Below are 12,417 nucleotides of genomic sequence, written 5' to 3'. Positions count from 1 at the left end.
GGAAGAGGTTTTACTCCATCAGGACAGTCAGCACACTGCTATTGGCCGTGATTACAGCCAGTCCTTCAACTGCAGCATTTTTATATCAGCCAGTTCACACATCAAACAATGCAACATAGTTGCCACTTCGTAGCAGTTCATAAACAGAACACAACAGTGACTTCTGGATTCATAAACCCCATCTGTCCAAACAGCAGTAGATGTTTTGCCTTGCTGTGCCCGCAAAGGAGTGCTGGGCACACAGATCTATGGTAAAGTTAAGTTGAGGGTGAGAGGTATGTTGTGCCACCATGGCCCCTTGGCTGGGTCTTCTGGGGATTTGTTTGGTGGCTGAGATATTTTTCACTCCCTAAATAAGAGCAAATTACATCAAGCCTTTCAACTGAACACAACTATTTCATTACAAAGAACCACTCTATATAAAGAGTAAAGCACCCGACTGGGCATTTATAAAACTTTCACCCTGCTCCTACCTGCCAGGAGAAGGGCCAGCTTCTCTTCAACTATGGCAGTAGGACCCCTCTGGAGTTAGTTGTACTAAAGCCAGTTAAAAAACACCAACTATTTTTTATGGTAAGTTTCCTGAGGAAAAAAATCTTTTCTTAAATAAAAACCAAAAGTGAAAACTGGGGGAAAAAGTTATTTTCTTATTTAAAACTTGTTTTTGGTAAAAAAAAATTGAATCAAAGAATCCAAAAACTTTGGCCAAAATGAAGATTTTTCCATTTAAAAATTTTGTTTGGGCTGAAAAGAAATTTTGTAGTTGAAATATTCATTGAAACATTTTTTGTTCTCTAGGTTGCCCATGGGTGTGGCTGAGAGTAAAATTTAGTGTGATGCTGAGAATTTCCTTGGAAAGTAGTTGTAGGGGGTAGAACTTTTTGCACGCATCAGTTCCGCACTCACAGCTCTGGCTGGCCTTTATTCTTTGTGTTTCAACACTAACCCTCAACATGTGCAAAGAAACTCAAAGTTAAGAATATTTACTTGATTTCCCTCCTTTTGCAGATCTTTAGATTTCTTCTGATGTGAGATTGCTCCTAAATTACACATCATCTCCCAACTCTTCAAAGCGACACTCTCAAAAAAGGAACCACTGATCACGACACCACACAATTACATTTAAGATGTAGTATAAGTAAAACTGAGGTGTTTATACTGAGGTCAGAGATTAATGAGCACATTTCAGAAACAGGAAATTAAGTAAAGACATCTTTGCAGACTCTTATTGCAGACATTAGTAGATATACAAATACTTGAATATTTACATAAGTGATCTCTTCAGAGGAAGCATATTTAGTGGTTAGAGCACAGGACCAAGAGTCAAGAATCCTGGGTTCTATTCCTAGCTCTGCTACTGATTCACCAGGTGACCTTGGGCAAGTCACTTAGCCTCTTTCTGCCTCAGTTTCCCCATCTGTAAAATAGGGACAATATTCTTACCTACCTCGCAGGGGAGAGGGGCTGTGAGTCTTAATTATTTAATGTTTGTAAGCACTTTTGAGATCCTCAGATTAAAGGCGCTATATACAGTAAGCAGACAATATTAGTAAAATATTTTCATTTATTTTCTTAAAACTAATTCAGGTAAGGCTTTATCTGTCAGTTGTGACAGTTTTCCACAAACAAAAAATAATGTGTTGGTCAGACAGGAGGATTTAGGAAAATTTCTGCAGTTGACAGGTACCAAGAGCAGGGTGACCTAGCAGCCTAAACTCTGAACATCCTTGCTTTCATGGGATTATGTCTCACCCTTCATGTTACTTTATTGTATTTATTTGTGTTCCACATTCTTTTTCTAATGGTATGATATGTAATATATTTTTAGTAGAAATAGAAAGAAATGTAAATATTAAGAGTTGTAATATTTAAATAAGTGATATATGATTAGTGTATAAATAAAACCTTACATTTTAAAGAGATCAAAATTGGTTAATGCACTAGACATGTAACAAGAGGGCTTCATGTACAGTCTAGCATTACTGCATGTACACACGGCAAGCAATTTGAATAGGAATAGGATAACTTTTACCATATATAGTTAACCCCACAGAGTGAGTGGTCTTATGCATCACCCATTGCTGGCAATGGGAGCTATGTCTGAAATCACTATTACTGACATGGAGTTAACATAATCATTCGGGATACGTACGGTAGCACACAAAAAAGGGAATGCTCGTATAGTATGGGAATTGTGTAACCGCTGTACAGTTACATAAATTACACTTTACAATTGTATTATGAGATGTAGCACAGCACGGTGTACAAGGAAAAAGTTGTGTAACTCCCAGAGAAGTTGTGAGTGAAGCCCCATCCTGATCCTTGTGACATCAATTGCAAACCAATTTATTTCAGTGAGAAGAGATTCAGGTCCTACCCTGCTAGAAATGTTTTCTATTGTTGCCTATGTAACATACATTACGCTGAACTTATGTTTTTTCTTCCTTCACCACTCCCAAATGTGGCCATAGATTTGCATGGGCATAGCTTACATCTTTTCATTTGCTTCCATCTTCGGTCCAAATTCTGCAGTCCTTACTCAGGGAAAAGTTCTAATCTACTTCAAAAGGATTTTAATTTGAGTGCAGACTGTTATGTTCCTGTACCAGATATGGACTAGCTACAGAGCTTGGTTATACACACCAGACGTGTTCATCATAAGATCTTTTAATGCTCTTCCAGGTATGGCTGTTTAGCTTTAAATAAGGTGTTTACACACAGTACCATCTAGTGGCTAAACAGTATAATACAACTTAGTATTCCATTACACTCTCCCTTTAAGTTCGACATGCCTACCATTTACAATGTTTACAATATCACATTATCTTTCAAGTTCAGTACATATCAGTGTTAATTGTCTCTTAATTGTACTGGTTTTCTAATCATATGACCCAATACGAAACAATTTGGTCATCTGGCTGTCCATTAGCTGCAACAACTGGCTGTGGTCATTCGAGAATCCCTGAGTCATCATGTTCTATGTAGAGTTTGTTTTGTTGATTGTTTTTTCTGAGAAACAAATTGTAGATGTCGATGGTTTCTGTTGAACTCTACACTGTCGGTCTTGATTACATACAATCAGAGTACTGAATTCTTTCTCTTTATGTCAGCTGGAGTTGTTCATCCCTTTTCTCCATCCAATTTTACTCAGTGTCACCAGGTTTTAGACCCAGTAGTTCTCCGAGAGACATCTGTGGTAAAAAAATGTTCATATGCTCTTTTAGCCTTTTTATCTGATTTGGCTACCTTCTTCATGCCTGGACACTTTGGAGACAGATTCTTTTCCAAAGTGGGAACAGTAGTTCTGAGTTGTTTTCCCATCAGGTGTTGTGCTGGACTACATCCAGTAGCTGATAACTCAGAAGAGCAAGAAATGGATATTCCTGCTATAGTATTTTCTTGGCTGCCTATATAGCTCTCTCAGCCTCTCTGCTCGCTTGTGGGTATTGTGCGCTGCTATAATATGATCAAAATCATATTTAATTTGGAATGACAAATTCTGCTGCAGTTAATTGTGGTCTGTTGTCTGTCACTAGTTGTTCTGGACTACTGAAGTGAGCAAAAGTGCACTTCAGTATCTCGATAACACTGTGACATGTCTTTCAAGAACATTATTTTTCCAGCGATATAGAAACAACCCATGACAACCAGGTAACAATGTCCTTTGAATTCACACAAAATCTGCTGCTAGTCTCGTCTAAGATATCTCTGGTAGAGATGTTTCTACACCATATGGTTCAAAATTGTCTCAAGTTGATTTGTTCTGGATCTCCTTTCAAAAGTCCATTTTCATCAAATCCTCCATTCTTTTCTCACTTGGCCCATCCTGGCTGCACTGCAACTGAAAAGATCGTTGGTCTGTGATCCTTTGATCACATGCACTCTGCATGCAAGGCTTTTGTCTCTGTAAATTGTTTCTGTGATTAACTGGGCCCTGCATTTCAGAATATCTCCAGGACTAGTCAGAGCTGTGTCAGGTGAGTTCAGCTCTGGGAGGGGTTGAAGGTGATTGTAAGTGCTTCTGAGATGAATATGACATCAGCTCCTGAGGCAATTTTAAAGTCAATAGTTTTGCCATGAATATTCAGTTTCACTCTCCAGGCAGGCTCTCCATCGTCATATATGACCGATCCCAGAAACAATGGATCTTGATTGTCTCTAATATGAGCACTCCCTGATGCTTTGGTGCAGCAAACAGCTGCAAAATGTCCATATTTCATGCATTTATTACACCAGGTGCCTCTGCCTGGACATGCATCATCTCTTGAGATATTACTTGTTCCACATCTTGTGCATGTAGGCTGGATTTTGTCCCTCTTAGCTTGGGTGTTCTCTCTCTTTGCCTCAGGGGTTTTATGATAACTGTTAACACTCCAGTATCTGTTTACAGTTTCTAAGCTAGTTTCAGGTTTCTCAAGTTGCTCCTGCCTTTTGTTCCGTTGTTTGACTAATTCTGATTGCTTTGCTATCTGCATAGCTGTGGCGAGGATTCAATCTCTCTTTAATTGTACCTGTTGGGAAAGATTTTTTATGTTAACCCAATCATGAACTTGTCTCTGATATTTTCATATGTTACATTCCCAGAATCACAGTTTTCAGCCAATGTATGCAATGCTCTTATAAAATATTCAACCTTTCCCCCTGGTTCTTGAATTCTCTGTTGAAAACACACTCTTTCATAAACCACAGTTCTCTGGGGTATAAAGTACACATCAAACACAGCACCAGAACCCTTTCATAGTCATCTCTGTGACTGTCTTCAGTAAAGTCAAAGGATTTAAAGATATACTTTGCCTGCTTCCCTATAGCATAAATTAAAGAAGATACCTGTATATCTCCAGTTTCTCTGTGGAGCTCGGTAGCAATGCAAAATCTTGCAAAACATTGTTTCCAGTCTAAAAAACCTTCTCTGTGGCTCATGAAATCCTGCAACTTTTGTTGCTTTGTTTCTTCTCTTTCTGTTCGTAGTTTACTTCTGCCACCACGTCATGTTCCTGTACCAGATATGGACTGACTACAGAGCTTGGTTATATATACCAGATGTGTTCATTAAAGATCCTTTGATACTCTGCCAGGTATGGCAAAGGTATGGATTTAAATAAGATATTTTACACACAGTGCCAGCTAGTGGCTGAACAGTACAATATAGTTTAGCGTTCCATTACACTGAATGAGCAGAGGGACTGTAAGGGTATGTCCAGACTACTCGCCGGATCGGCGGGTAGCGATCGATTTATCGGGGATCGATATATTGCATCTATATGAGACGCGATATATCAATCCCCCAACGCACTCCCCGTCGACTCCGGAACTCCACAAGAGTGAGCGGCGGTAGCGGAGTCGATGGGGGAGCCGCAGGTGTCGATCCCGCACCATGAGGACAGGAGGTAAGTTGAAATAAGATATGTCGACTTCAGCTACGGTATTCCCATAGCTGAAGTTGCATATCGTACATCGACCCCTTCCCCCTCTCCAGTGTAGACCAGGCCTAAGATTTGGCCCATTTCACACTGGGATTGTGCTGAGAATTTTTATGGGGAAGTGAACGGTACATTATACTAATGGGCAAATGGCAAAAGACTTAGAATTTGAGTTTAGTTTGGATAAGTGCCCAGCAGTTTGGATAAGCATTGACTTCTTCCTGGGGCTTCAAACCAAAATGGAAAATTGTGCAAGAACCAGCTATTTTCCTGAGCTTACTAGTACTTCCTACTTCGGGATGGATTGCAATGCTGTTTACTTTTCATGCTTTTTCAGCATTTTCCCTTTCTGCTCCAAGACTAGAATCAAGAAGAAAAATATATATATATATATATATTATGTTAGCTGGAAAAGGTTGAATGTTGGTGAATTTGGTTCAGTGCCAAAATGGTGCTAATCCCTAGCTCATTAACATTACCACATTGTAAATTTTGAGACATTATGCAGTCTCCATGGCTGATTTCCACATAATTACATTAGTACTTCTACCAGTCCACTGGCATGTTACACTTAAAAACTAGTTTTAGATGGGTTTGGTTAGGCACATGGGAAAACAAGTCTGAACCATTCTTAAATCCCTGGAATTACTAAAAGAAATGGTTTAACAAAAAATGCCTTCTGCCAATTTTGAAATAGACAAGGTATAATTTATCCCTTCCTCTCCTCACAAGAGTGGGTTTCAATGGACATCAAGTCTCACCAATATATTGCAGCCTTATGTCATAGAGGGCGGTAGCACAAGTGAAGCTGGCATGTCGAAGCAGAGACACCCGTAGGGAAGCACCTGTGACTCTCAAATGAATAATGGAGAAATTAATTAGAATCAGTGAGTCTACAGCGAATAATAAACAAACTCAATGATGGAACTTCTAAAATAAAGTGTTATCAAAATAGTCTGTAGTTTACTAAACATGTTAAATGAAACCCAATTACTATAAATCATTTCCCAGAACTAAAACAAGATTTTTTATTTTTTTGTGGCTTGTGCTAACCATTCAAAACAAGCATTTTTACTCCTTTTTATATTATATTATCTGGCTATATTATTCCCTTTCCTGTACAAATTAGCTTACAACTCTTTCCCCTGTTTTAGACAGTAACATTTGTACAAGGTTAAATCAATTTGTGTTTTTATTCATAATGTGTTTTTCCATAGGAGTGATTAATGTTCCAAGTCAAATCATGATGCAGAAAGAAAGATAATGTCTTTTATCTAAAGAAGTGTTTGAAATGTGGTGGAAGTGCTGGATCCTTATTTTCAGAATCGTAGTTTTTCTGTTGAATGAAGGACTATCAATCTTCCTTTGATTTTTAAAGGTGTGCAAAGCAAAAGAGAGGAAAAAGAACATTAACTCACTTGTTAGAAACCACCTTGAAAGTGACCTCCAGAACAACTTCCAGAGACCAATTTCTAGTGAACAGTTTAGCAGCTATAAAAAACAGCACTTCTAATGGTCTTCAGAGACCACTTCTGAACACTTCTTCCTCCATCACTGTTTGTTTTTTCACTTTCACACTGGTGGCATGGACAGAGTGACAAGATGTGGTTGCTCTCTCTCACATACAAACACACAGAATGATGATCAAAGAACCACACTTCCTAGCACAATTAGCTAACAAACACTGTGATATCTTTAGCCAACAAAGTTCAGAGGAGATGCCTTTTTGACTATTAAGAGTCAATTTCTTTGGTTTTGAGGTTTGGCTTTTTTTAAGTGTAGCTACTTGGGGGTATTGTGCAGTTTCATTTAAAAGCTAAGCTGTATTTATTTATATGATATAGTCTGGGAACTATAGACTGATCTGTTGAAGGGGAAAGGATGGTAAAGGAAGTTTAAGTATCCTATTTTCCTACATGGCAGGCCCAAGGAGAATGGGCTTATTTTGCCAAATAACATCTTTTTGCAATATCGATCATTCAGTTGCATCTTCTCAGAGTTTAATCATAGAAATAGTTTGGAATCTAAACACATTTATTTTAATGGCATTTTACTCCAGAGGATTAAAAACAATAGGTGGAAGAATTTTTGGTTTTTTAAACTTTTGGTCAAAATCTTGTTGCCCTTAAGTGGAAATTTTGCCTGTGTAAAAACTGAGGGCTCTGGATTTGGCCATTAAATAATAGCCTCCGGGGGGGGGGGGAAGAGTTAGCTTTACCTACTTATCTAGTTTCTGTCAGCAGTGCAAACTCTGTATCATTCCCAAACACATGTAAAAATGAAGAGAAATGATGTACATAACAAATGAAATTATTTTGTGTGTATTTTTAGCTTAATTGTAAACTGAAAAAAAAAATAAAAAGCATTTACTTTTTTCCAAAAATGTATGTCTAATGAAATTCAAGGTGTTTCTACCTTTTCAGATGTAACATTTCCAGCTGCCTATTGATAATAAATATTTATGAACAGCATTGGATCTGTATATCTGTACCATGTTCAGCAGAACCTTTGCAAAGGCTCTACACCCACCAAATCGCATTCAACTCTAGTATATTGCTGTTGGGAGAACTCCAGGGCTGTGATACTATGGAGACTTGTGCAGGTGCTTAGGTTGACGAACTGAGCACCTAGGGCAATGAGCGTCTGGTAGCCATGACAGCTATTTTGTAACACCATATGCAATGAAGGGTACAAATACCGGTATGTTGGGGTGAAGTCCTGGCATCAACAAAGTCAAAAGGGGACTGGATAAATTCATGGTAGCTAAGTCCATAAATGGCTATTAGCTAGGATGGGTAAGAATGGTGTCCCTAGCCTCTGTTCGTCAGAGGATGGAGATGGATGGCAGGAGAGAGATCACTTGATCATTGCCTGTTAGGTTCACTCCCTCTGGGGCACCTGGCATTGGCCACTGTCGGTAGACAGATACTGGGCTAGATGGACCTTTGGTCTGACCCGGTATGGCCGTTCTTATGTTCTATGTTAAGTCAGTGACAAAACTCCCATTGACTTTAATACAGCCAGAATTTCACCCCTGAAATCCAAACACCCTAATGGTCAGGCTCAGATAGATACGGAAAACAGTCAGATAGGAACCCAAGCTTAAAAAAAAAAAAAGTCTGGATTCCAATTTCAAAACCATCCAAAGTCTGGATCCAAGGTAATCATCTCCTTCCATTATGAAATAAGGAGCCATTTTGAAAATATAGATTTGGATTTCTAATTTGAACATCCTTCAATGTTGGGATCAAAGGTTTTGCTTGGAGCACATTTCTATAATATATAATGAGAAAAGACTGCATCATATTCAGGGAGGTACTGATGAGGACAGAAAAATTAAAATGAAGGCTTGGCATAGAATAACACAGATAACTGATCTGAAAATGCTGCTTACTGTAGCACCTTTGGTTTAGTGCTCCTGTGCAGAGTGTGAGTGTGAGAGTGTGTAAGACCAACACAGTGCTGCAGGCTGATCTTTAGTAACCATGAAGTCTAATGTCACAGGCGCACAGAATTACACAGGAGATTTTTTTTTTGCAGTATTTATGATAATAGTCTTTAATAATGGATGAATTTTAAAATTTAAAGACTTCTGAAAAGACACTTGCCTCTAACAGTGTGGAATGTTATGGATGTTAGTGTGCAAAGATTGAACCAGGACTTGAGCTATCATCAGTGATTGCTGAACACCTGTTAAAGCTGCTGCCCAAGCAACACTAAGGTCCCACAAAGTCACCTGCACAGGTGACAGGCATAGGGCAAGGTACCTTGGTGTAACATCAGTGGAATTACTCTGCATTGTTACACTGCTGTAAATCCAGAGTAACTAAAATGAGAATCTGGTTCCCAGAGCCCTCTGAGTGGTTAAATCTATTCTAGTGTCTGCTGACAAGGTGTAGATACAGAGTAAAAGTATAGTTCCCTCACTCCAAATATACAATATGTGCGGTTGACCATGTACTTACTTCAAGTACAAGCAATGCAGGACCTTTCCCTGTTGATCACTGTGTTTCAATATTGTACTTTAGTAAGAGATGTTTGGATCTGAATTTTCTTAAGGTGCAGGGTTGTTTGCATACAGGGTCCAGGGTTGTTCGCATACAATTTTTGTGCAGTGGCTGAGTTTATTTACAGTAGGCCTTCTGCCTTAAATATAAAAGTGTGAAAAACTGCAAGGCAAGCATAAACTAGTACAGATTTGGAGCCCTCTGGTCCTACTCTCTCTGCCAGAACATGCTGCAAGAATAAAAATAAAAAAAAAAACCCAAAACACACTATTACCAGTGTCAAGTGTAATTACTCACTTTAAAAATACAACATAATGCTGAATACTTCAGAGAGCACACGGGGAAGAGACAGTCAATCTTAAGGAAAATAATTGCCCGTGCTGAAAATCAATACTAAGTTATTCTGCTCCCCTTCCTACCAAAGGTGAAATCACTTAGGTGCGCAAACCCATAACCTGGACAGCATGTTTTGGGTATGCTACACTTTACGTTCACCAGTGAAGACAGTTGTACTGACAATGCAACAGAGTTGATAACAGTGATGAGCTGCCAAAATTTTAACAACCGGTTCCCTATAAAAAGTTCTGATTTAAGGGGGGGAGCGGAGGAGGGGCTGGGGCAGGCGGAGACATACTTGTGGGGCCGGAGGCCCCTGCAGGGCCTGGGGCAAATTGCCCCACTTGCCCCCCCAGCAGCCCTAGAGCTTGCAGCCCCCACCCCCTTACCTTGCTGGCAGCTCAAAGCAACTCCGGAGCTCAGCTGAGCTGCCCAGCTGATGCTGGTGGCTGGCCACGCTGCAGCTGGGGGGAAGCGGGGGGAGCCTCAGCCTCCCCAGCTGGGAATCCTGGGAGCAACAGGATGGTCCGGCCCATGGACCAGAGTTCTTTGCCCACCCCCTGGCCCTTTAACAACCGGTTCTCCATGGAGGTCTAATTTTAGCAACCGGTTCTTGGGAACCTGTGAGAACCTGCTCCAGCTCACCACTGGTTGATAAACATAACAAGGCAGACTGAGCTAAATCAGTTACATGGCTCCAAACAAACACTAAAAACCCCCCAAATGTCCTGAACACCTCCACACAGCGCCTAGGAACAAACAAACATTGTGAAAGGGAGGAAAGAAAAGGTCATGCAAATGGTTATTCCTATGAACGATCTCCTGGCTTTTGAAGTAGCAACAGGTTTGGAAGAATTGGCCAACAGGCCATGTTACCACAGGCTTCAAGTATGAGGAGAACAAGAATGGTAGAGATCAGAAGCACCTTGAAGGTAGGCATCTGGTGGCACTCATGTAGATTAAGATGTTATCTAAGCTGAGCAGTATTTTCTAAAACTGCAATTTAAACAAAAGATTTGGGATTTCTGAAATATTTAAGGTAGCTATAGCAAACAAAAGTAAAATAAGGGTTTCAGTACTTGTGGTATTTTGTTGTTAGTCCCTTTAAATTTCAGACCTTTCGATAAGGTTACTGACTTGCACAGGGATTGTGTTTCCATTAAAAGGAGAGAAGAGAAAAAACACACACACACACACCCCAGAAGCTCTACCAGCCTACTAATAGAAAAGTGTGAAGGTGCTGTCTGACCCTATGGAAGAGTTAAAAGCCAAATTATTTTCATGCCCAGACTTGGACTACATGTTCAAGGAACCGCCTCCCCTCCAATAACTACATATACCAATTACATAGGTAGTAAGTCATACATATTTCCTGGTATAACATGCTGGATGTTTCATGTCCCCTTCTAGCCACTGCTCTACAGAGAGAGCAACAGCTGATTACCATGACTAAGTAACAGTTACTCCTTTAGCTAAGGTGAAAAAGCCTTGTGCTTTTGGTGCTGAATGTATCTGGTTCAGTCCTCACTGACAGTGCAAGGTGGCGGTGTACATGATACAAGACAAAGTAAAGGAATTCCATATTCTGCTCAACAATGACCATTAAGAGGAAGAGTTGAGCGGCTCCGAGGAGTCCCATTCAGTCTTTGGCTGCATTAGATGGTGTCTGCAATGGACTGAGTTGCTGTCTGACATGGAACAACATTTGATGTCTCCATGATACAAACATTTTAATGTGTTATAAAAAGATCAGGCAGGTTAAAAAAGCACTCAAAAGAGCAAGTCAGTCACATGACTCAAAAGGTTAAACAACTAAAAAACAACTGTTCCAAGGAGGAGTGGTTTGTGTAGAGCAGGGGTGGGCAAACTTTTTGGCCTGTGGGCCATATGTGGGTATGAAAATAGTATGGCGGGCCATGAATGCTCATGAAATTGGGGGTTGGGGTACGGGAGGGGCTGAGGGCTCTGACTGGAGGTGCGGGCTCTGGGGTGGGGCAAGAAATGAGGAGTTCAGGGTGTGGTAGGGGGCTCTGGGCTCGGGCAGGATGTTAAGGTGCAGGGGGGTGAGAGCTCTAGCGGGGGGTACCGGCTCTGAGGTAGGACTGGAGATGAGGGGTTGGGGGTGCAGGAAGGTGCTCTAAGCTGGGACCAAGGGGTTTGGAGGGCGGGAGGGGGATCAGGGCTGGGGCAGGGGGTCGGGGCACGGGAGGGGGTCAGGGGTGCAGGCTCCAGGCAGCACTTACCTCAAGCAGCTCCCAGAAGCAACGGCATGGCCCCCCTCCAGCTCCGACACGGAGATGTGGGCAAGTGAATCTGCGCGCTGCCCCGTCTGCAGGTGCCGCCCCTATAGCTCCCATTGGCCGTGGTTCCAATGGGAACTGTGGGGGTGGAGCTTGGGCTGGGGGCAGTGTGCGGAGCCCCCTGGCTGCCCCTACACATAGGAACTGGAGGGAGGACCTGCTGCTGCTTCCAGGAGTTGTGCAGAGCTACAGCACACACGGAGCAGGGCAAGCCCCCAGCTGGAGCGCAGGAGCAGGGAAAGCCCCTGGCGGGAGCTCAAGGGCCAGATTAAAACATCTGGAGGGCCGGATGTGGCCCCCGGGCCATAGTTTGCCCACCCCTGGTGTAGAGGTAACCTCTTTCCCTTCTCCTTT

Source organism: Mauremys mutica, chromosome 9, assembly GCF_020497125.1.
Source record: "Mauremys mutica isolate MM-2020 ecotype Southern chromosome 9, ASM2049712v1, whole genome shotgun sequence".
Lineage (NCBI taxonomy): Eukaryota > Metazoa > Chordata > Testudines > Geoemydidae > Mauremys > Mauremys mutica.
This window is presented reverse-complemented; position numbering follows the sequence as displayed.